The sequence below is a fragment of the Camellia sinensis genome, chromosome 12 (genome assembly GCF_055761805.1).
Source record: "Camellia sinensis isolate YWXY chromosome 12, ASM5576180v1, whole genome shotgun sequence".
In the NCBI taxonomy this organism is placed as follows: domain Eukaryota; kingdom Viridiplantae; phylum Streptophyta; class Magnoliopsida; order Ericales; family Theaceae; genus Camellia; species Camellia sinensis.
The window spans coordinates 97,081,885-97,107,842 of NC_138972.1; the positions used below are offsets into that span (position 1 = coordinate 97,081,885).

The window sequence follows — 25,958 nt, forward strand, 5'->3', positions numbered from 1 at the left end:
CTTCTTCCGTTGCCGTCATCCAGCTTGCGCAGTCCACCAACTTGACTTCTCACCTCCATTCTGCCACGTGTCTTGGCTGTTATAATATTCCCAACATTTCATCTAGAGCCAAACACACTCCTATGTTAAACTCCATTTAGGATATCTAAACCCAACTCCAAACTTGATAGTAGGTGTGACCAAACACCCCATTTCAACACAAAAAAAAAAGAAAAAAAAAGAGAAGTGCAGATTTTTTTTTCTTCTTCGTCGTCTTTATTCATCCTTCTCTAACTTCTCTCTACATTCTCTCTCATTTTTCCTTTACCTTCTTGGTGGCCAAACACCACATCCTTGCTCCACCCTTACACCACCACCTTAACCCACCATCTCCACCACCGCCGGCCACCTTATCTCGCCGGAAAAAGGGTCCAGTCGGCCACTCCTTAAATCCATCCGAAAATAGCACAATAGAAGTACCAACTCTAGATTTTTCTTAATCTTTTGAAGAATCAAAGCATGGAATTTATTTTCTTGATGGATTAGAGGCTTGTAATTGGTAAAAATATTTCTCTAAAAGTTTAGTTTAAAGTTTTACATATTTTGAGTTAGAGATGATGAATATTTTTTTTTTTGTATTTTAGATCTATTATGATTTGGGGTTTGATTGTTGAATTTTATACTCTCAATTAGTTTCTATGAATGTTTTACATGTTGAAAAATGATCAATTTGATGGTTGTTTTGGAGATTAAGATTTTGGGTTAATCTAGGGTTTGAATGTGATGTAAAAATTGGAGATTTTGGTGTTAGGAAATTTATATGTTGAAATTGATTTGATAAATGGTGGATTGGGTATCTCTATGTTCTATGGAGGAATTTTATAAATGATTGAAGAGATTTTACTTAAGTTGTTGAGTTTATAAAAAATGTTGATTTTTGACTTTTGTAGTTAATTGATGGTGGTATTGTGCATATAAATTGATTGGATATTGAAAAAGTTACTAACTCAAAGATGTACAAAGGATTGGTGTTGTGGAGATTGGATAAGTTATTTGTTTGGGTGACTTGAAGTTGGAGGAGTTCTTTAGCTTGTCATTCCTTAGCATAATTTATTTATGATCATTTTTGTAGATGTAATTTTTCATTGAAAGCTTTTTCCTAATTTTAGGTCCTATTTTATTAATTGTTAGGATTGGAGGAAGGCGTCTTTACACCTCTTGGGAATTAATTTGTAGAGTCTCAATCTACACTTTTGCTATTTTTGGAGGTGAGTATACTTACCATGGAAATTACCTTACCTCTATCTTTATTACAAAGTTTGAAGATGATTTTGAATTAAAGGAAGCGAATGGTACATTTCATCATGATATATGCATAAAAAGAAAAATCTATAAATCTATAAATCTATTGAGGCCAATGGTTGAGTTTAAATAAATATATGATTTCATTTGTATAATGAAGCACTAATTTTTATGAGAATTTATTTAACTTGAGTCTTTCAAATTTTATGATGATGATGATTGAATGACAATGAAACACTATTTGAGGGTATTTATTTTATTGATCATATAACCGAATATAGCCTTCGGGGCCACAAGGGCCAAAATGTTTTGGGGTCCTGGGGACCGAAATGTTTTAAGGACCATAAGGGTCGTTGTATGTATAAGGGGTCCCGGGGACCGAAACATTGAAACAAGAATTGAAGTGCTACGATGACATGAGTTATGTTCCTATGGTTATGTTTTGGGTAACGGTACTGATTGTCATGGCCCGAACCCGCCCCTATGGGTTAAGGACATAACCGGCCAGTAATCCTGAGATTACCTACGGCCTCAGACCAAAACAGACATAATTTGTCAGAGTGAAGGGGGCCAAACGGAAGCAACAAATAAAAACTTTGTCCATAGAGCCGTGCTTATATGCACAACAACAAACCATAATCAGTTACGTTAATAACCCACAGTTCAAAAGTACAGTTGTCACATTACAGACAGGATCATCCAAAACAAGTCAACCTATGACAACTATTTACATAGATACATAAAGTCCCTGCCGGCAAGACAAAATGTAATTACATAGCAAAGGCGAGGATAGGTCTCAAGAGTGAGACGCAAGGCTGACTTCCTCAAAACTCGGATTTTTCCTAGCAGACTTCACTGGGGCTGGGTTTGGACTTCCCTTGGCTCACCTACAAATACATGAATGAGCGTGAGCGATAGCCCAGTGAATAATATCAAACATAACAGTTGCATAACAACATGTAGAACAACATGCTCCAAACGGCCTTGGGCCCAATTCATACTTCTATTTAACGAATATATATAACTATACAAAATTCAAATCAAGTAGTTCTAAACATTCTGGCTTTTGGCCCATTCGGGTTTCCATTCATGGCAAAACGGCCTTCGGCCCATTCACTTATGTCGAAACGGCCTTCGGCCCAATCATTCATGTCAAAACGGCCTTCGGCCCACTCTTTCATGTCAAAACGGCCTTTGGCCCACTCTTTCATGTCAAAACGGCCTTTGGCCCACTCTTTCATGTCAAAACGGCCTTCGGCCCACTCTTTCATGTCAAAACGGCCTTTGGCCCACTCTTTCATGTCAAAACGGCCTTTGGCCCATTCCTTTATTCCTGTCAGACTTTTGTCCACAATCCCTATTAACAACTCATAAAGTTTATAAGGGAATAACAATTGGACATTGACAAGCTTTTAAATATTGATATTACTCACAGTGATCGGTTTGTGGATGCGCCCTGGAGCTTGACCCTACACATTTCATGAATACAAAAGGGTCACTAACAGTTCAATCCGTTCTTTAATTCACATATTCCTCTTTAGGCTTTATTTCTATCTCATTAACTCGTTTACAATGTTTAACATATGCCTAAGAGTGCTTACGAGTGAAAGAGAACGGAAAACGAAACATAGAACGCATGAACAAAATTCCAAGAAACAGGGTCCCCGCTCGAGCGTAAACTTATCCGCTCGAGCGGACCCTTAAGGCCTGCAAAAGTACTGGTTGCACGAAAGATGCGCTCGAGCGTGAAATAGAGCGCTCGAGCTGAAGGCCTGTCTACAAAACTCCACACTCGAGCGTGAGGTGTCCCGCTCGAGCGGACATCCAACTCTGCAAAAATACTGGGAGCACGATTTTCCCGCTCGAGCGGCCATTACCCCGCTCGAGCGGACCTCAAAAATCTGGGTTTCCCAGATCGTGTTCTTGAGCTCCAATTCGGTTTTCCATCTACATTTCTTGCATGCAATGGCTCAAATTACACACTTACACATGCTAACATGCTACTAATACAAGATTACAACATTAGGAAGCTCAATTTCATGATTTATCTACATGCATGTCCCAAGATATCTCAAACCCATCATCAACATGTTCAAATTCAGACATTCAAGACTTATACTCCCATGATTTGTACATGCATGTGGGAGATGCTCATCATTCTCAACTTAGATGGTACAAATGGTGATTACAACATGAGCTTTAACCAAAACTCTACATGAATCATGTGTTTCAAGCTCAAACATGCAAATTCAAAGTGATTTCTTACATGCATGAGTTCCAAGACTTCAAACTCAACAAAAATCAACTTATTACATGCTCTTGATCACAAACAACCCTTGAACTTACAAGATCACAGTTTCAAACTTATGAATTCAAGACCAAAAGCTTACCTAGAGGCTCAATCTTCCAAACTATAGCAATTTCTTGAGTTTGATCTTCCAATTCTTCACAGTTTTGAGCCAAACACCCAACTCTCTTCTTTTCCCTCTCTCTAGCCGACTCCCCTCTCTCTTTCTTGCGTTTAATTCAGCCAAGGAGAATAATAAAGAGGGTATTTGAGTGTATAGAGCCTCACTAAGTCATAATATAATAATATAGAGTAATTGGGTACTCATTTTACCAACTTAATCAACTTAATCTGGTCCAAATCAATTTTTCAATTAAATTTCACCGTAGGCTCTAAAAATTATGCCAATCACTATGGCGTAATTAATTTCAGGTTCTGTGGCCGATAAGGCCCTCAATTAAATTTCCAAAGCTAATTATTCGAACAGATATTCCTACGGTGAACAGATAAAACTTCAAGGTCACATATTTTCACATAATGGCACACAAAATCATTCTAAACACATAACCATAAACAAATTAAGGACCGATTTATCATAATACAGAACAGGGGTATCACACTGATGGGTCGTTGAACACACCAAAATTAAATACTAAACTATACCAAATTCTATCAGAATAATGGCAAGTTCAGGTATCGATCCATAGGGACTATTGTGAAATTAAACTAATTTAATTGTTAAATTCCTAAATTATTTTTGATAAAAAGATTGAATGATCATAACCTAATTTAATTAACAAATAAATTAAACTAAGGAATTAAATTATCAATATTAAATGAAATTGGATTTACTAAATTGGGGGAAAAATCCTAGGGTAGAGAATTCACCACTAACCACATAATTAGGGTTTCCAATTGAAATTAATTATGCTATGGTTTGAACGAATTAATGCTTCACAACTACAAGCTCAAAGCATTTAACAAGAAGATTATCACATTCAATGTACGAGCACGAACCATCTCAAGCAATACGAATCGTTCACTCTAAACTAGGGTAGTGATACGACTCGTTCCTCGTAGCATGGTTCGTCCCATACCTTGAATGTGATGGAATAGAAAACTCATGTATGGATAATATTCAACAATCACAGAAAGTCAAATATTTGAAAAGATAATGAAAATTATATATAAAGAATTTCTAAAACACCATACAATGGTTCAAACCTTACATAATATAAAATCAAAAAAGAAAACTACATAATTACATGGCTAGGGTTTCATCAAAACCCTAGAAAAGAAGACTAGCCACTCATGGAGGAGTGGAAGGAGGTAGAAGGAGAAGGAACCACCATGGGAGACATCCTTGAAGCTTTTTGTTTCTTCCTCTTTTTCAAACCCTAGCCTCCCTCTTTAGGTCAAAACAATTTCCGAACCCTAATCCAGCCTTTTTCTTGTCTTTTTATGCTTCCAATCTCGTCCAAACAGGTTTAAAACGTCGGTTTGACTTTCTCAGAAAAAGTCAACGCACGTGCGGGAAAGTCAACGCACGTGCGGGAAAAGTCAACTCTGCTCAAATTCTGACTTTTTGCTCATTTTATGCTCCGACGATGTATAACCTGATTGACACTCAACACACATAAAATATACAATTTGACCAACAAGTGAAGTTAAGAGATTCTAATTAACGGCCTCAATGATGCACATTTCAGCCTTAATCACATCCCTCAACTTACTACTTGCTAGTCCTCAAGCAAGTAAAATAAAATAACATTAAACAAAATCTATCTATTTCCTTTTTCGTGGGAAAACGGTTGCATTTAGCATATGCAACAAGCCTTTAAACCACAAGGTGACCCCAGGTGGACGAGTAAAGTCTCGTGAGGGTTTCCAGAAATGATACCCACAAACATTAACATATTCATATATACTCAACAACAAATGACCACACTACTCCACCTAACAATTAACTTATGTGCCACTACAGTGTGATATTGAGACATTATGAGTCATTAAAGACACAGTGGACAAGCATGAAGGAACCTATTGAGTCAAAACCACAATTCAGTTAATACAAAAGTAAAGTTCACTATACTTGTGCATGCTAGTAGACAAGTCATGAGTACCCTCGGTGTAAAGTGCAATCTCCATATTAGTTACCTATCCACTATAATAGCCCAGTGTAACTCATAATAACACCCATCATATACAGAAAAGCTAACCTGTTACAGCCAAGATTTTAAAAAGTTTTCTTTTTTTTTTTTTTTTTTTTTTTTAAATGACTGTGCAATGTCTTGATCCCTTAAGCTTTCTAATCAACCCGTGTAACGAGCATTGGGCCAATGACTCCCAAACCAGACGGTTTTAGGGCACTAGGTGTAAAGACACCCCTACGGGCTTAATAACTCGAGTTGAAAAGGCTACGAATCTGAACAAGTCATTCTTCTTATTTTACCTTAACTGTGCAATGTCTAAGTCCCTTAAGCTTTCTAATTAACCCATGTAGCAAGTTTTGGGCCAATGACTCCCAAACCAGACAGTTTTAGGGCATTAAGTGTAGAGACACCCCTACGGGCTTAATAACTCGAGTTAAAAAGGCTACGGACCCAAACCAGTTAAGTGTGTTCTTTTTTTTTTTTTTTTTTTTTTTGAAATCTTGGCTCCTCATTTATTCTTTTTTGCAACTATAGCTATTATCAATGATGTACACTAGGGATTATAATAAAAAGATCACCGCTATGATAGTGTGTTCATGTGAATTAAGACATACTCATGACAAGTGTACTAAAATCACAAACACAGACAACTCTCCTCGTGCAAACATGGCATGCAAGTATCTACCCAATAAATCCTTTTCATACAAGTCTACTATGATCTCCAAATAACATATGCAAATATCATCACCCTACTAGCAAAAAGTCACATCAGGTGAAGTAATGCAGTCAAGTGAAACAGGTATAAGCATGAATTATGAGCCAAATAGGAATGCACAAAATAAAATATAACCCTCATCCCCCAACTTGAATATGACATTGTCCCCAATGGAAAAGTAAAGAGAAATGAGAGAAAATTACCAGAATTGTAGGTGCATATCCAGGCAGGCAGAGAGTAACATATACAAACTTAATTTATTTTATTTTATTTATTTTATTTTTATTTTTTGTGAGAAGATAAAGGAAAATAAAAATAAAAATAAAAGAGACAAAGCAAGATACAGGCGGGTACTAGGGAGAAGCCGGCGGTGGTGGTGGTGGTGGGAAATGTTGGGCAAACAAGGCTTGCATCAAAGCGCGCGTCTCGAAGGCATTATCCTGACCCTGTTGCTGGATGGCGAGGTTGTCAGCGTGGAGCTGATCAAAACGCGCCTGAGAATAGTCGCGAAAAGCCTGAAAATTCGTGCGCAACTCCATGAGACTCTGGTGGTGATCACGAAGAGTATGATGGACCTGATCGACAGAGTGCTGAAGCTGTAAGTACTCCTCGCGAGTCATGTAGAGTGGGTCCCCTTGGGGAGGCACAGGGGGAACAGGATGAGCCGGGTGGTCATGGATGGGGTCCTAGGCCTCCTCAACCGGGGCACCCACCGGCTGCGGGATGCGAGATATGCTGTGCTGCCATTCCCGCCGGCCGAATGTCGGATACCCTCGATCAATCTCCTCATCCTCAGCAATGGGGAGGTGGTTCAGCTCAAACACAAGTGTCAACAAATTGGCGAATGGTAGGGGCCAAGTCAGGTTCTGCAGAGGAGTAGGCCGAATTGCCTCCCGTAGAAATTTCTGCACATGCAGCAAAATGAAATCCTCAAGCGGGACCTGATAGCCAAGCTGATACCCGTGTAAAACCCGCACAAACTCCAAACGGCGCTCAGCTCGATGCCCAAGTGGAAGGACATTCTTATGGACCACGGAATCAAGGAGAAGCAAGCGGCTAGGTAGCTTGCTTCGCCGCAAGCATGTGAAACTGAGGTCACCGTGGGCTCCCGGGAAGTATTGCTGGATGAGGCGAGGTACGGGTTGGCGATCCTCAACTTCCGGGAAAGGCTGATCTTCCGGTTTGGCGAAAAACTCTAACACTTTGGCAATCATGGCCGAGGTGAGGTGAACAACATGACCATCAATGTCAGAGAGCAGTCCAACCGCAGTGGGTGTCTCATGCAGGTTCTGGTAGAATAATCGGACCAAGCGAGGATAAGTGGGCGCTGTCACAGCACAGATGCCCAACTGTTGCCGGAGTCGGAGCTGCTCAACCGCCCAAGTAGTATCCTCATCCTGCTGAAAAAATGGCAGGTTGAACTGTGTGAGCTTATGAAGAGGCCGTGAAGCCCACTCCGGCCGGGGCAAGTCTCCTGGTGGTGGTGGCGAGGATGGTGGTGATGGTGGTGGTGGTGGCGCCGAAGAGGAGGCACCCCTGGCCTTTTTGGAGGCCCGAGCAATGACACGGCGACTCATATCCTGCACACACCAACAATAAATGCAGATACCCGTGAAACCAGCATGAGAATCAAATAAATTATGAAAGAATGTACCACATGCAATTCCCACTTCCCATTTTTTTTTTTTTTTTTTTTTGTAAAAACGAAATTAATTAATTAAATAAATGAAGTAACATGTCATGAAATTAAATTACTAAACTATAAAATAAACAAAACAAAACTAGACTATAAAATAACTAAACTACAAAATAGACTAAATTATAGAATCAAACAACCAAAACTAAACATGTTTATTTATTTATTTATTTATTTTTTTACTTTTTTTTTATATTTATTTATTTATTTTTTTTTTTTGAAGAGAAGAAAAGTAAATAAAATTTCAAAAAACAAAACAAAATAAAATATAAATTAAACTACTTAGTACTTATATGAACAATGACATCATAGAATAAGATTAAAAGAAAATCATTAACTACACAAGTATATAAAAAAAATAAAACTAAAACTAAAGTTCACTAACTAATTAAATTAACCCAGAATCACTACGAAGCAATTAAACAAAACAAATATAATAAATAAAAAAAACTAAATTAGGATTAGTGTTAGTACCAATATTTTTTTTTTATTTGAAAAAGAAACTAACAAACATGCATTCTAAAAATAATAATAGGCATAAAAAAACATAAATAAATAAATAAAAGAAAAGAAACTAACAAACAAGCATTTTAACAAACATGCATTCTAAGATTTTTTTTTTTTTTTTTTTTTTTACACTAGATCCAGATAAAATAAATAAATAAATCAATCAAACAAAATAATTTCTACTTTCACAAATCTATGCAAAAGAAAGAAAAGAAGAAAAAAGAAAAATTTACCTTGAAAAAGTGGAGAAAGAGAGAAAAAGAATGGAGGTTCGCCGGAAAAAATGGTGGTCGCCGGAGTTTCGCCGGACGGAGAGGGAAGTGGTGCCGGCGGTGAGATGATGGTGGTGAGGAAGAAGAAAGAAGAAGAAAAGGGAAGAAGAAGAAGAAGAAGATGGTTTGTGGGGATAAGAGAGAGAGAGAGAGAGAGAGAGAGAGAGAGATAGAGATCTGAGAGTTTGAGAGTGATTGGGAGAGAGAGAGAGAGTAGATAAGATGGGTTTATTATTATTATTATTATTATTATTATTATTATTTTTAGTACGAATATTAAAATTAAATAAAATTAGTAAATGAAAATAACAAAATAAAATAAAGTAAATAAATAAATAAATAATAATAATAATAAGAAAACAAAACTTTTTTTTTTTTTTTTTGGAAACGAAAATTAAAATAAAATAAAATAAATAAAAAAATTAGTAAATGAGAATAAAAATAATAAGAAAAGAAAACAAAATTTTTATTTATTATTTTTTTATTTTTTTTTTCGCCCCGCACGTGCGGGAGTCAAGGCCGCACGCGCGGCGATTCCATCCCCGCGCTTCTCTCTCTCTTTTTTTTTTTTTTTTTAAATTTCTTCGTCCCGCACGTGCGGCTGGTCAACGCACGTCCGTCCCGCACCTGCTTTTAAAGCAGAGTGCAAGCTGGGTTTTTGCAAATTTTCCCGCACGTGCGGGGCCCAGGCCGCACGTGCGGCGATTTCAAATTTTTTTTTTTTTTTTTAATATATCGGCGTCCCGCACGTGCGGGAGTCAAGCCGCACGTGCGGCTTGGTCAAAGTTCATCCCACCGCACCTGCTTATTAAGCAGGGGGCAACTTTTGTTTGCTCAAGTGTTGCCGCACGTGCGTGAACAGTTCCGCAGGTGCGGGAATTTTATTTTATTTTATTTATTTATTTATTTTTATTTATTTGAAAACAAAGCATTTCTATCTTCAATTGATATCCGAAATAAATATGGCACAAAAGAAATACGGAATGCCCACTAAAAGTATCATCTTCACGCGAAAACCACGGGTACTACTTTTCTCCCTAACTGTATTTGTAACTTTCCCTATTCTCCAACAGGGTGACAGACTAGGTTGATTTGGTATCCAGAATCGAGGCGCATAAAGCTACCTCAATCTATGGGGCTGCCATACAGAGTTCAAGCCGAGGTAGTTTTGAAGCAATCTCCACACCCCTGGGCATTTAAACCAGACTTTAGTCTCGGAAATCCCAAACCTTTGTGTTCTAGGCTTTGCCATTCGAACTCTAGTTTCCACCGTCTCAGTTGGTCTCCTAGGAACTCACTACAAACACAGTTAGGTGGCTATACCAGACCGTCAGATGCCGTTCGGGAACGGCAAACACCAAAGGAATTACACCTTTAGAGGATTTAAAGTCTCCTAGACACAAGTAAAGCATAACGAGAACACAGAAAAACAAAATAGCATAGAAGGGAAAGAAGAGAGAACAAGAAATCAATTTATCAATCATGGTAAAATGGGTCCATCAAAGCAATGGACTCAATCATATCCCCATTCCCAATCCCCTCTATATATGGTTTCAATCTTTGGCCATTCACTTTGAAAGTGTGGCCAGTTTTTGGATCTCGCACCTCAACGGCGCCATGACTAAATGCCTCAACAACCTCAAAGGGGCCATCCCATCTTGATCTTAGCTTACCCGGAAAGAGTTTCAATTTTGAATTAAAAAGCCACACTTTTTGGTCGGGTTCAAAAGATTTTCTATTAATGTGCTTGTCATGGAATTCCTTAGTCCGAGCTTTAAAAACTCTCGAACTCTCATATGCATCATTCCGGATTTCCTCCAGCTCATTGAGTTGCAATTTCCGATTGAGCCCAGCCGCAGCCATATCGAAGTTAAACTTCTTTATGGCCCACAATGCTCGATGCTCAAGTTCAACCGGGAGATGACAAGCTTTGCCAAACACTGCCCTATATGGTGACATCCCAATGGGTGTCTTATAAGTAGTGCGGTAAGCCCATAATGCATCAATTAACCGTTGTGACCAATCTTTCCTATCCGGTCTCACCGTTTTCTCAATTATGTGCTTTACCTCCCTATTCGAGACTTCTACTTGGCCACTAGTTTGAGGGTGGTATGGAGTGCCAACTTTATGCGTGATAGAGTATTTCTTAACTACCGACTCAAAGAATCGGTTACAAAAATGTGTACCCTGATCACTTATTATGGCTCTAGGAAACCCAAAACGACTAAAGATATTTTCATGCAAAAATTTGATTACCACTCTATGATCGTTTGTTCGGGTAGCTATTGCCTCCACCCACTTCGACACATAATCTACTGCCAAGAGAATGTACTCAAACCCGAACGACGACGGGAAAGGGCCCATAAAATCAATTCCCCAAACATCAAATATTTCTACCACAAGAATAGGGGACATTGGCATCATGTCACGCCGAGACATCGAACCCATTTGCTGATAGCGCAAACAAGTTTTACAAAATTGATGGGCATCTTTAAAAATTGTGGGCCAGTAAAACCCGCTTTGTAAAATCTTGGCGGCCGTTTTATGCCCACTAAAATGACCGCCACATGCAGAAGAATGACAAAATGTAAGAATGCTATGCACCTCACTCTCCGGCACACACCGTCGGATCACTTGGTCGGAGCAATATTTAAACAACTCCGGATCCTCCCAAAAGTAATACCTGACCTGTGAAAAGAATCGGTCTTTGTCTTGCTTAGACCAATTCTGCGGAGTTTGCCCAATGGCCAAGTAATTCACAATATGTGCAAACCACGGGGGGCTCGCTTGTGACAGCTCAAAAAGTTGTTCGTCCGGAAACGAATCATGCAAAATAAGAGGGTCGCTATTATACTCAACGAGGATTCGAGAGAGATGATCCGCCACCACATTCTCAGATCCTTTCTTATCACGGATCTCTAAATCAAATTCCTGAAGCAACAAAATCCATCTAATCAACCTAGGTTTGGTCTCTTTCTTAGATAGTAAATACCGCAAAGCGGCATGATCAGTGAAGACTATGACCTTGGAACCTAGGAGATAAGATCAAAATTTGTCTAAGGCAAAGACCACAGCTAGCAATTCTTTCTCGGTAGTAATGTAGTTCATTTGAGCATCTGAGAGAGTGCGACTAGCATAATATATAGCAAATGGTGCCTTATTGACCCTTTGGCCCAGCACAGCCCCGACAGCATAATCAGAGGCATCACACATGATTTCAAAGGGAAGAGACCAATCTGGTGATTTCATGATTGGGGCGGTAGTCAAGGCCATTCTTAGTGTTTCGAATGCCTTTAAGCATGCGTCATCAAAGACAAAAGGTGCATCCTTAACTAGTAAACTACACAAAGGACGTGATATCTTACTAAAGTCTTTGATGAACCTACGGTAAAAACCTGCGTGCCCTAAGAACGACCTAATTTGACTCACGGAATTTGGTGGAGGAAGGCCTGCAATGAGGTCGACCTTAGCCTTGTCAACTTCTATACCTTGAGGGGACACAATGTGTCCCAACACTATACCCTCACGAACCATAAAATGGCTCTTTTCCCAACTCAAGATTAGGTTTGCCTCAGTATCATCGTTCTAACACTCTAGTCAAGTTCCTAAGGCATTCCTCAAAAGACGGTCCAAACACCGAAAAGTCATCCATAAAAACCTCTAAGAATTTCTCCACCATGTCGGAGAAAATGGCCATCATACACCGTTGAAAAGTCGCCGGTGCATTACATAGCCCAAAGGGCATGCGCCTGTAAGCAAAAGTGCCAAAAGGGCATGTGAATGTAGTCTTTTCCTGGTCAGCAGGGTATACCGGGACTTGATTATACCCCGAATAGCCATCAAGAAAACAATAGAAACCCTGCCCTGCTAACCGCTCTAGGATTTGGTCAATGAAAGGTAAGGGAAAATGCTCCTTCCTAGTCGAGGAATTTAGTCTCCTATAATCAATGCACACTCGCCACCCAGTAGTGGTCCGTGTGGGGACTAACTCTCCTCCTTCATTCTCAACAACAATGATGCCCGATTTCTTGGGCACTACTTGTGTGGGACTCACCCACTTGCTATTGTAGGACAATCTTCACTGTATTTAAACAGATTTAATTCTGTTGTGTACAAAACAACAACAAGAATAAAAGAAATAGAGAAAAGGAGAGAATATGTTTGATTACAAAAATCAAACTCGAAATAAAAATAAATAAATAAAAAACAAAACAGATTTTATTTTGTTACAAAAACAAAATTAAAATCTGAATAAATAAACAAATAAAACCAACACTGAAAGTAATTAAATAACTTACTTGATTTAATTTCTTCGAATTATTTTTCTGATCAAGTCCAGTGTTTAACACTGTCTCCTTAAGACAGATTCGTCCTCTCCACGGTGCTTTCAGAATTCGGACGTCTATCTCCCAGGATGAAATGATCTTCCACAAACAATAGCAGCACTACTAATTGTTTGCCTTACGAACATACTAAGTGTTTACACTCTTTCTTTTGAAAATAAAATGCAGCAAGATGAAGAATAGAAAACAGAAGTGAAATACGAAATTTCTGAATGCAAAACATCAAATGAGGGTGGTCCTATTTATAGATGTGAAGGTGGCTCTTCATTTTGAATTAAACAGGTATGTAACTCTTGGTTTTGAATTGAACAGGTATGATACCTGTTGGATTTGAATTCAAACAGATAGCAAAACGGGAAGGGCCCTGTTTGGGTGTGCATTAATTCCAAAACAGTTTATTTCTGTTTGAAACCGGGAAGGGCCCTGTTTGGGTGTGCACTATTTCCAAAACAGGTTATTTCTGTTTGAAACCGGGAAGGGCCCTGTTTGGATGAACAAAAAATCCAAACCAATTTAATTTGAATTATGGATTTTATTTTAATAAAAATAAAATTAAATTCAAATGTTTTTGGCCCAAAAAGATTAGAAGCCCAACCCAACCACACACCACGCACCCGCGCCCAAGCCCAGCCCAGCCCGCCCGACCGACCGGACGGACGGCGGCGGCGGCGCGCGCGCGCGTGTGTGGTGATTTTTGGGTCCAATGGGTCTAGCCCATTTTGCCCATAACCTCTCCCTCTAAAACACTTGGGTACCCCTTGGGGCACACCCCAAGTATCTCACCCTAAGCCTTATAAACCCTTTCAAAACCTCCCACCAAATCAATGTGGGACAAGCCAATTTACAACCTTAAGGAATTTCCACCAAAACTCCATTTTCATGGAGCACACTTTGGCTTCAATTTCCCATTCACTCGGTAATGGTTTTGAGCAACCAAATATACCACGTGAATCACAACGCGGCATAGAACGCGTTACCACTTTGACCCGAGTTAATCGACACTCGGGGCCCACCTAAAAATAGACCTAACTTAGGAAAAAATTAACCATTTCCAACAATCCCCCACATGAATGGAATTTGATGACAACGGAAATGCAACAATATGCAGACTTAACGAAAGAGTATAAGTCGAAAATATCTTGCATCAGGATAGGTAGTTTTCGGCTTTGAACCTTCCCTAGTGATAACCTATCGGACTTACTGGCTAACCAATGGACGCGATGCCTTGAATTGTTCAGCCGTTTGTGTAAGCCAAGACAATAGATTTCACACAAGATATCTTCTAACACATCGTGGTTCTCACTGTTGTGTTCATTTTGGCCTTGAACGCACCTGGTTTTCATAAGTGTTTCTAGAGAATTTAGCCTTTGCATTCTCATAGAACCGGCCCCAGTTCAACACTCATATAGGTGATTCTTATTGTGAGTATCTCTTTATACTCGTCTTGATTTTATGCCTTAATCAAGATATAAGTAATCATTAAAAGCAAAGCTTATCCTTATACCCCTGCAGACAACATATGTTGCAGATATCACTCTCACCATAGGAATGGGTAGGAATTTTAATCCCTTGGTGATTTCTGGCGAGCCATACATAACTTAGTTGTCCCTTTGAACTTAGTTCTTGGGATCTCCAGTCATATAAGTAGGGTTACCATTATGACGACTCTTATGTAATAGGCTTTAATCCCATCCCCTTTGATGAACTATACACTAGCTCTTTTGTCAAACCTTTTGTTAACGGATCCGCAATATTCTCTTTAGATTTTATATAATCTATTGAGATTATTCCGTTTGACAACAATTGCCTTACGGTATTATGTCGACGACGTATATGTCGTGACTTACCGTTATACATGTGATTCTGTGCCCTGCCTATTGCAGATTGACTATCACAATGAATGCAAATAGCTGGCACAGGTTTTGGCCACATTGGAATGTCTTCTAAGAAGTGACGAAGCCATTCTGCTTCTTCACCTGCTTTGTCTAAAGCAATAAACTCGGATTCCATTGTGGATCGTGCGATGCAAGTTTGTTTCGTGGACTTCCAAGAAACAGCAGCGCCTCCTAGAGTAAAGACATATCCACTAGTGGATTTTGAATCTTTAGTATCTGATATCCAATTGGCATCACAATAACCTTCGAGTACTGCTGGATATCGAGTAAAGTTCAAACCTTGATCATGAGTAAATCTTAGATATCTAAGAACTCGAATGATCGCTTTCCAATGGTCTTCTCCAGGGTTACTAGTGTACCTACTCAATTTACTTATAGCATAAGCTATATCAGGACGAGTACAATTCATTAGGTACATTAGGCTTCCAATGATTTGGGAGTATTTTAACTGAGACACTGCATCACCTTTATTTTTCGATAAATAAAGACTGATGTCTACAGGTGTTCTAGCTAAATTCAAATCATCCTTGATAAATTTATCAAGAATTTTCTCAATATAATGAGATTGAGATAATGCATATCCGTCAGATGTTTTAGTAATTTTCATTCCTAATATAACATCTGCGACCCCCATATCTTTCATATCAAATCTCTTGTTAAGCATCTGCTTAGTTGATTTGATCATGTTTTGACTGCTTCCAATGATAAGCATGTCATCCACATAAAGACAAACTATGACATATCCTTGGTCAGTGTTTTTAACATAGACGCATTTGTCACATTCGTTTATCTTAAACCCATTAGTAAGCATTGCATGATCAAATTTTTCATGCCATTGCTTAGGTGCTTGTTTTAATCCATAAAGGGATTTTACAAGTCGACAAACTTTCTTTTCTTGCCCTGATACTACAAACCCTTCGGGTTGTTCCATATAGATCTCTTCATTTAGATCACCGTTTAAGAAAGCTGTCTTAACATCCATTTGATGTATTTCTAAATTAAACAACGCTGCTATAGCAATAAGCATGCGAATGGATGTTATTCTTGTCACAGGGGAATATGTGTCAAAATAGTCCAGACCTTCCTTTTGTCTGTAACCTTTAACAACAAGTCTTGCTTTATACTTGTCAATTGAACCATCTGTTTTCATTTTTCTCTTGAATATCCATTTATATCCAAGAGGTTTAGAACCTGGTGGAAGATCCACCAATTCCCAAGTATGATTCTGCATAATGGATTCAATTTCATTATTAACAGCCTCTTTCCACAAAGGTGCTTCAGGACCTGTCATTGCTGCCTTAAAGCTTTGAGGTTCATTTTCTAACAAGTATGTCAGAAAATCTGGACCAAAGGATTTTGATGTTCTTGCTCTCTTACTTCGTCTTGGTTCATCATTAGTTAAATCCTGTTGGTCGAGACTATTACTAGTCTCTTGTGTTTGATTGTCATTAGTCTCTTGACTTTGTGTACAATCATAAGTTCTTTTCTGTGAACTTAATTCCTGTCCTTTCTTGTAAGGAAAGACATGTTCAAAAAACACAGCATTCCTTGACTCTATAATAGTGTTCACATTTATATCAGGTATATCTGATTTATAAGTCAGAAACCGATATGCACTACTATTCTGAGCATAACCAATAAACACACAATCTACTGTTTTTGGTCCAATTTTAGTCTTTTTAGGAACAGGTACTTCAACTTTTGCCAAACACCCCCACACTTTTAAGTATTTGTAGGAAGGTGGTCGACCTTTCCACAATTCATAAGGAATGCTTTTGGTTTTCTTGTGGGGTATTCTATTAAGAACATAATTAGCAGACAATATTGCTTCCCCCCACAAGTTCTGTGGTAAGCCTGAACTTAGTAACATGGCATTCATCATTTCTTTTAGAGTTCTATTCTTCCTTTCAGCAATTCCATTTTGCTGTGGAGAATAAGGGGCTGTAGTTTGGTGAATAATGCCATGTTGTGCACAAAATTCATTTAATGGTGCATCATATTCACCACCCCTATCACTTCTAACCATTTTAATGGTTTTACCAAGTTGATTTTCAACTTCTGTTTTGTAGAGTTTAAACATTTCTAAGGCTTCATCTTTACTTCTAAGTAAATAAACATAACAATATCTTGTGCAATCATCGATAAATGTTATAAAATACTTTTTGCCACCTCTAGTTTGAATAAACTTTAAATCACATACATCAGTGTGAATTAATTCTAGAGGTTCGGTTTTTCTTTCAACCGATTTAAATGGAGCCTTAGTTAGTTTCGCTTCTACACAAATTTCACATTTATGATTAGGATTAATTTCAAACTTTGGTATATAATCTAAACCAATTAATCTACGCAAAGCATCAAAATTCACATGTCCTAATCTACCATGCCATAAATTTGACTCAAGAATATAAACAAAAGATGTGTTATTCTTATTCATAGCAACTTTCGGTACAACTGTCATTACATTTAACTTAAAGAGACCATCACTCATGTATCCCTTACCAACATACATACCACTCTTTGTTAATACAAACTTATCAGACTCAAATACAAGCCTAAAACCATTTTTACTTAACAAAGACCCAGAAACTAAATTCTTCCGGATGTCAGGTACATGTAGTACGTTGTTGAGGGTCAGTTCTTTCCCTGATGTCATCTTCAAGATTACTTTCCCTTGTCCAGCCACAGCAGAAGTAGAAGAATTTCCCATGAAAAGTTGTTCACCATTTGCAGCCTCATTGTAGGTAGTGAACATCTTCTTGTCCGCACATATGTGACGAGTTGCTCCAGTGTCAACCCACCACTCTTTGGGATTTCCAACCAAGTTAGCCTCAGACACCACAGCAGAGAGGTTGATGTCATTCACTCCGTCAGAGATGTAATCCAATTCTGTTACATTGGCCTGATTGGTGGTCTTCTTACTTGTACTTCCATGATTCTTTTTAGGGCGGCGGCAGTCAGAAGCTCGATGTCCAGTTTTGCCACAGTTATAGCATTTTCCTTTGAACTTCTTGCTACTATCGCCTTGTTTAGGACCATCTCCAGTAAACTTCCTCTTTTTGTTATGTGGTTTATGAACTTGTTCAACCACATTTGCCTTGGACTCAATGGGATTTTTCCCATTCCTCTTTTCAGCCTTTCGGTTATCTTCTTCAATTCTTAATCTTACAATCAATTCATCCATAGTCATCTCTTTGCGTTTATGTTTTAAATAATTTTTGAAATCTTTCCAAGCCGGTGGTAACTTTTCCACTAAAGCTGCGACTTGGAATGACTCGCTAAGAGACATACCTTCCGAATGAATATCATGCAAAATTATTTGAAAATTTTGAACTTGAGATATTACCGTTTGGGAGTCTACCATAACAAAGTCCAGAAATTTACCGACGACAAATTTCTTCGTGCCGGCATCTTCTGTCTTGTATTTCTTCTCCAAAGAATCCCACAATTCTTTTGCTGTTTTCAGAGGACTGTATACATTATACAGCATATTGTCAAGGCCATTTAGGATGTAGTTTCTGCACAGGAAATCTGAATGTTTCCAAGCATCTACAGCGGCAACAACTTGCCGATCACTTTCACCCTCTTTAAGTGCTGGAGCCTCTTCATGGAGAAACCGGGCCAAATTAAGAGTTGTAAGATAGAACAGCATCTTCTGCTGCCATCTCTTAAACTCGGTACCATTAAATTTTTCCGGTTTTTCTCCATGATTGATTGGTACATGAACATGGTTCTGGATAGGGACCGATGTAGGTGTAACAATAGGAGTACCACTGCCAGATACAGTTTCAGTTGTAGTAGCCATAATCTCTGATTACAAAAATCAGAAAATATTAAAACACAAATTAATTTTCTAGTTACTAAAACCAGAAAATAATTATAACAACAAAATAATTTTATTTTCCTTGTTACTAAAACTAGAAAAATAAAATATCACAAGAATTTTCTGTAATACCAAATAATATTCTGAATTGTTAATGACACCAGTATCGTACTACTAGTAGTTGTCAAAGAAAAGAGACAGTATATTACTACTATCTGTCAAATAGCATAAATCACTATTTGTTTTTCCAACCAGAATATTAATTTGAAAACACAGAAAATTAAATACAATGAAGATACCCAAAAAGGAAATCTGTCTTAAGATGTAGGACAATCTTCACTGTATTTAAACAGATTTAATTCTGTTGTGTACAAAACAACAACAAGAATAAAAGAAATAGAGAAAAGGAGAGAATATGTTTGATTACAAAAATCAAACTCGAAATAAAAATAAATAAATAAAAAACAAAACAGATTTTATTTTGTTACAAAAACAAAATTAAAATCTGAATAAATAAACAAATAAAACCAACACTGAAAGTAATTAAATAACTTACTTGATTTAATTTCTTCGAATTATTTTTCTGATCAAGTCCAGTGTTTAACACTGTCTCCTTAAGACAGATTCGTCCTCTCCACGGTGCTTTCAGAATTCGGACGTCTATCTCCCAGGATGAAATGATCTTCCACAAACAATAGCAGCACTACTAATTGTTTGCCTTACGAACATACTAAGTGTTTACACTCTTTCTTTTGAAAATAAAATGCAGCAAGATGAAGAATAGAAAACAGAAGTGAAATACGAAATTTCTGAATGCAAAACATCAAATGAGGGTGGTCCTATTTATAGATGTGAAGGTGGCTCTTCATTTTGAATTAAACAGGTATGTAACTCTTGGTTTTGAATTGAACAGGTATGATACCTGTTGGATTTGAATTCAAACAGATAGCAAAACGGGAAGGGCCCTGTTTGGGTGTGCATTAATTCCAAAACAGTTTATTTCTGTTTGAAACCGGGAAGGGCCCTGTTTGGGTGTGCACTATTTCCAAAACAGGTTATTTCTGTTTGAAACCGGGAAGGGCCCTGTTTGGATGAACAAAAAATCCAAACCAATTTAATTTGAATTATGGATTTTATTTTAATAAAAATAAAATTAAATTCAAATGTTTTTGGCCCAAAAAGATTAGAAGCCCAACCCAACCACACACCACGCACCCGCGCCCAAGCCCAGCCCAGCCCGCCCGACCGACCGGACGGACGGCGGCGGCGGCGCGCGCGCGCGTGTGTGGTGATTTTTGGGTCCAATGGGTCTAGCCCATTTTGCCCATAACCTCTCCCTCTAAAACACTTGGGTACCCCTTGGGGCACACCCCAAGTATCTCACCCTAAGCCTTATAAACCCTTTCAAAACCTCCCACCAAATCAATGTGGGACAAGCCAATTTACAACCTTAAGGAATTTCCACCAAAACTCTATTTTCATGGAGCACACTTTGGCTTCAATTTCCCATTCACTCGGTAATGGTTTTGAGCAACCAAATATACCACGTGAATCACAACGCGGCATAGAACGCGTTACCACTTTGACCCGAGTTAATCGACACTCGGGGCCCACCTAAAAATAGACCTAACTTAGGAAAAAATTAACCATTTCCAACAGCTATCTGAGATGGGGTATATGATACCCGCATCTAACAATTTCAAAACCTCATTCTTCACCACCTCTTTCATGTTAGGATTCAGTCTCCGTTGCATTTCGTGAGAAGGTTTGGTGTCCTCCTCTAGGTGTATATAATGCATGCACACGAAGGGATCTATCCCTTTCAAATCAGCCACTGACCACCCTATAGCACTCCGATGTGCCACGAGAACACTCATTAACTGACTCTCCTGCGCTGCAGTCAAGTCAGATGCAATGATGACCGGTAAAGTATCTTGGGGCCCTAAAAATGCATACTTGAGTGTGGCCGGAAGTGGCTTCAACTCAAGTGTAGGTGGTGTGACCAAAGAAGGTGTGGCAGGCTCTCTCGACAGAGGAGGAAGTGACTCAAACCGGGCTTTCCATGGAGGAAAATCCGATGTAGAAGAAGAATTAAGCAAGACATTCACCTCCTCAATTGACCCATCTATATCAAAATTTTCAAACCCAAAGTGAGCTAGACAAGCCTCCAAAGGGTCCTCTACAAGAATGGAGGGCAAAGCCTCCTCAACAATTTCATCCACAACATCCACTAATAAACACTCCTCTCTCTCATGAGGTTGTTGTGATCCTTGGAAAACATTAAGTTTCACTTGCATGTTACCAAATGAAACTTCCATAACCCCGGTCCGACAATTAATGCATGCATTGGCCGTAGCCAAGAAAGGTCGACCCAAAATCACCGGGATTTGTTTCCTAGAACTGGCTACCGGTTCCATATCTAATACCAAAAAGTCAACAGGGAAGTAGAACCTATCAACCTTAACTAGCACATCCTCAATCATGCCCCGTGGCACTTTAAGGGACCGGTCAGCCAACTGAAGAGTAACAGTCGTGGGCTTCAACTCGCCAAGCCCAAATTCCTCGTACACAGAGTACGGCAACAAATTAACACTAGCCCCTAAATCCAATAAGGCCCTATCAATGAAGTGGTCCCCTATAATGCATGCAATGGTTGGGGCGCCTGGGTCCTTAAGCTTAGGAGGTGTGTCATTCAACAAGATGGAGCTTACTTGCTCCGTGAGTAGGACCTTTTGGGACACATGTGTCCTAGATTTACGCTTTTGCGTACAAAGGTCCTTCAGAAATTTGGCATATGATGGTACTTGCTTAATCGCCTCCAACAGGGAAAGGTTGATTTTTACCTGTTTAAAGACCTCCATCATTGCCTCCATAGATGCCGCCTTCTTATTAAAAGGGGACGGTGTATCAAGGCACTGGGGAAAGGGTGCCTTAGGCACATATGTAGTGCTAGGGACTAACTCATCCCTCTTAAGTGTTTCCCCCTCACCCTTGCTCTCACTTGGTGAACCACCGTGGTCACCCTTCCTAACTCTAGTTACATCAGACGCAACAGATTGAGGCTCTAACTCCCTACCACTTCTTAGAGCAACCACCGCCTGCACTTGCTCATGTTGCTTACCATTCCCACCCGAACTCTCTGCCCCGTATTGTCCCTTAGGGTTAGCCACAGTTTGACTTGGTAATTTTTCCTCCTCTCTCCGATTCATGTTGTTAGCCATTTGACCCAATTGGGTCTCTATCTTGGCAATAGAGTGAGTGTGGGAGTGAACTATCGGTGCTAACCCCTTAAGTTCTGAAAGAACTTCCAACACCTGAGTCTCAAAGGCAGAGTTGCCCTGAGGGACAGGCGGGGGTTGTGGTTGACGGTATGGTTGTGGGGGTCTATACGGTTGCGGTGGTCGGTAAGATGATTGGTTGGCAAAATTATTGAAATTCTGCCTTGGTGGTGGCGGATTGTAAGAAGTGCCTTGTGAAGGGGGCCTCCATGAGAAATTAGGGTGATTTCTCCATCCCGGATTATATGTGTTGGAGTATGGGTTATTACCCGGGTTGGAGAATCCTTGAGCCGCATTCACATGCTCTTGGACTAACTCTGGAAATTGTGATGCCGAAGGGCACTCACTCAAGTCATGAGCAGGGCTCGCACAAATAACACATGCCTCGTGAAATTGAGGCTGATCATGTTGGGTAGGAGCATGTCCCGTAGCTAATAATTGGTCCATCTTGCGGGACAATGCCTCTACTTGTTGGGCTAACTCTAGGTTTTGCCCGACCTCATAAATGCCCCCTCTTTTCGGGGCTCCAACCATGGGTTGCCGGACTTGCCGGGCTGCGGAGGCATGGTGAAGGGAATTATCACTTAGGTTCTCAAACAATTGCCATGCCTCAGCATCATTTTTAGACATAAATGTCCCACCACAGGACGAATCCACCATTTGGCGGTGTGGCTCAGTTAAGCCATAATAAAATGTTTGAACAAGTTGCCAATTAGGCACTTAGTGGTGGGGACACTGTTGGAGAAGGTCTCGAAGTCTTTCCCAAGTCTCATGGAATTGCTCGCCATCTATTTGAACAAAGTTTGTGATGGCTCGCCTAAGTTGGTTGGTTTTACCTATGGAAAAATACTTCTCCAAGAACCATTGCTGTAATTGGTCCCAAGTTGTGATTGAATTAGCAGGTAAAGAATTTAGCCAGTGTTTGGCTTTATCCTTTAACGAGAATGGAAACAATCGCAACATTAAGGCCTCATTTGTGAAATTCTGGATCCTTACTGTCGAGCAAATTTCCAGAAATTCATTCAAATGCTTATAAGGGTCATCATGAGTTAGTCCATGGAATGATGGGAGCATTTGTATGGTGCTGGACTTAATCTCATAATGAGCAGCAGTGGTGTTGGGCAATTGGATGCATGATGGTGATGTATATGCAGTGGGTGTAAAATAATCCTTAAGTGTCCGGTTAGGCTCATTCGGGATATTAGGATCTGCCATCTCTAATGGCTCAATGTATGAATATTCAAGCCTAGGAATACGGGCAGAGGTCCTAAGTCTCCTAAGGGTCCTTTCTAGTTCAAGGTCCAAACTCCATAATTCAGGGCGACAAGAACGACGCCCGTGCATACACTACCCAAACACACACAACAAGTTCCGACTCTGTGCACTAAGTATGAAAGCAAAATACCAAAGGAAGAAATACTCACAGCGGTTTAACGAAAATGCTTTACTCGTCTTACGGATGGTTGACGTGTAGACGTTGTCCCCAACCTCTGTTTGAGCTTTGACTTCTGTTTTAGCACTTTGGTGCTTTGCTTGTGAGTGTTTGCTTCTGTTTACTCACTTTAGTGCTGCGGTTTTTATTTAAGCTCGGCTGCGCTCCGCTTACACTTCAATGATAGCTCCAATTTCAAACACTCTGCACACTTAGCAACACCAAAAGCATAAAATCCTAAACTAAAAATTAAAATAAGAATGTAACTTTAAATTAACTAATTTCGCCATAAGTCCTCGGCAACGGCGCCAAAATTTGATGGGTCGTTGAACACACCAAAATTAAATACTAAACTATACCAAATTCTATCAGAATAATGGCAAGTCCAGGTATCGATCCACAGGGACTATTGTGAAATTAAACTAATTTAATTGTTAAATTCCTAAATTAATTTTGATAAAAAGATTGAATGATCATAACCTAATTTAATTAACAAATAAATTAAACTAAGGAATTAAATTATCAATATTAAATGAAATTGGATTTACTAAATTGGGAGAAAAATCCTAGGGTAGAGAATTCACCACTAACCACATAATTAGGGTTTCCAATTGAAATTAATTATGCTATGGTTTGAACGAATTAATGCTTCACAACTACAAGCTCAAAGCATTTAACAAGAAGATTATCACATTCAATGTACGAGCACGAACCATCTCAAGCAATACGAATCATTCACTCTAAACTAGGGTAGTGATACGACTCGTTCCTCGTAGCATGGTTCGTCCCATACCTTGAATGTGAAGGAATAGAAAACTCATGTATGGATAATATTCAACAATCACAGAAAGTCAAATATTTGAAAAGATAATGAAAATTATATATAAAGAATTTCTAAAACACCATACAATGGTTCAAACCTTACATAATATAAAATCAAAAAAGAAAACTACATAATTACATGGCTAGGGTTTCATCAAAACCCTAGAAAAGAAGACTAGCCACTCATGGAGGAGTGGAAGGAGGTAGAAGGAGAAGGAACCACCGTGGGAGACATCCTTGAAGCTTTTTGTTTCTTCCTCTTTTTCAAACCCTAGCCTCCCTCTTTAGGTCAAAACAATTTCCGAACCCTAATCCAGCCTTTTTCTTGTCTTTTTATGCTTCCAATCTCGTCCAAACAGGTTTAAAACGTCGGTTTGACTTTCTCAGAAAAAGTCAACGCACGTGCGGAAAAGTCAACGCACGTGCGGGAAAAGTCAACTCTGCTCAAATTCTGACTTTTTGCTCATTTTATGCTCCGACGATGTATAACCTGATTGACACTCAACACACATAAAATATACAGTTTGACCAACAAGTGAAATTAAGAGATTCTAATTAACGGCCTCAATGATGCACATTTCAGCCTTAATCAGGTACCGTCACCACCTAAGTCGCGAGGTAATGCGACCCTAAGGCTATGTAGTGGTTCGTATGATGGACATGAGATCTTAATGTATTGAAAAGTTGTATTTTTGTTTACTTTCATTATTCAAATATATTTTTTTTTTCTGCCTTATGAGATTCCTTGGAAAAATCTTGATAACGTTTTATGAAAATTATATTTCATTTTTTTTTATTTATTTATTTTTTATTTTGTATAAATTTCAGTCCAATTAAACTCTTGTGTTTGTTATCTTTATTTTGAACCCAATTGGAAGGAGCAAGTTTTATAACTCCATGGTATTGGTATACTCATTGAGCTTTAGCTCATTCTTTTTAAATAATTTTTTTTTTCAGGTTCATAGACTTTTGTGTGGCTCGCCTCAACTTGGAAGACTAGAATTTTTTTGAAGGATCAAAGGTGGGCATCTTGTAGTTGAGGTTTTGCTTAGGGTCATTCTAGGATGTAAGTTTACCTTTTATTTTTTTTATGAAGGAGGTTGATTGTAAATAATTGCTCATGAAGTTGGATGTATTGATGGATTCGTGAATAGTATGTATTATTTTTGGGGAGGAAATGCTTGGGAACTATCTTGTAGCATGATAATACTTTTTGTCTTTGAATAGATCAACTCATACATGTTGGGCAATTGAAAGGTCTTATGCACTTTTGGTAATGTGGTGATGTGATGTAAGGATTATATAGGAATTGTGGTGTAAAGGTGCTATAGCGTTTGAGGTGCACCCTCTTGGTGGGGTTTTGCCTTGCCAAGATTGGGTCGTTACATTTTTGGTATTAGAGCATTAGGTTATGAATCTGTAGACTAGTTACTTTAGAATCAAAGTTGATAAGGTAT

The 25,958-nt window shown here is 38.9% G+C and overlaps 1 long non-coding RNA gene and 1 pseudogene across 2 annotated transcripts in view; both read left to right on the top strand.

Moving 5' to 3' along the window:
* LOC114319201 (alcohol dehydrogenase class-3-like) overlaps nt 1–25,958 on the top strand; it is a 59,697-nt pseudogene that overhangs the window by 15,344 nt on the left and 18,395 nt on the right. The gene's annotated exons all lie outside the window — the stretch shown is intronic.
* LOC114318517 (uncharacterized) lies at nt 83–25,751 on the top strand. The gene is made up of 3 exons (XR_014345633.1): nt 83–538; nt 1,171–1,247; nt 25,459–25,751. It is a non-coding gene; the product is annotated as an uncharacterized LOC114318517 (long non-coding RNA).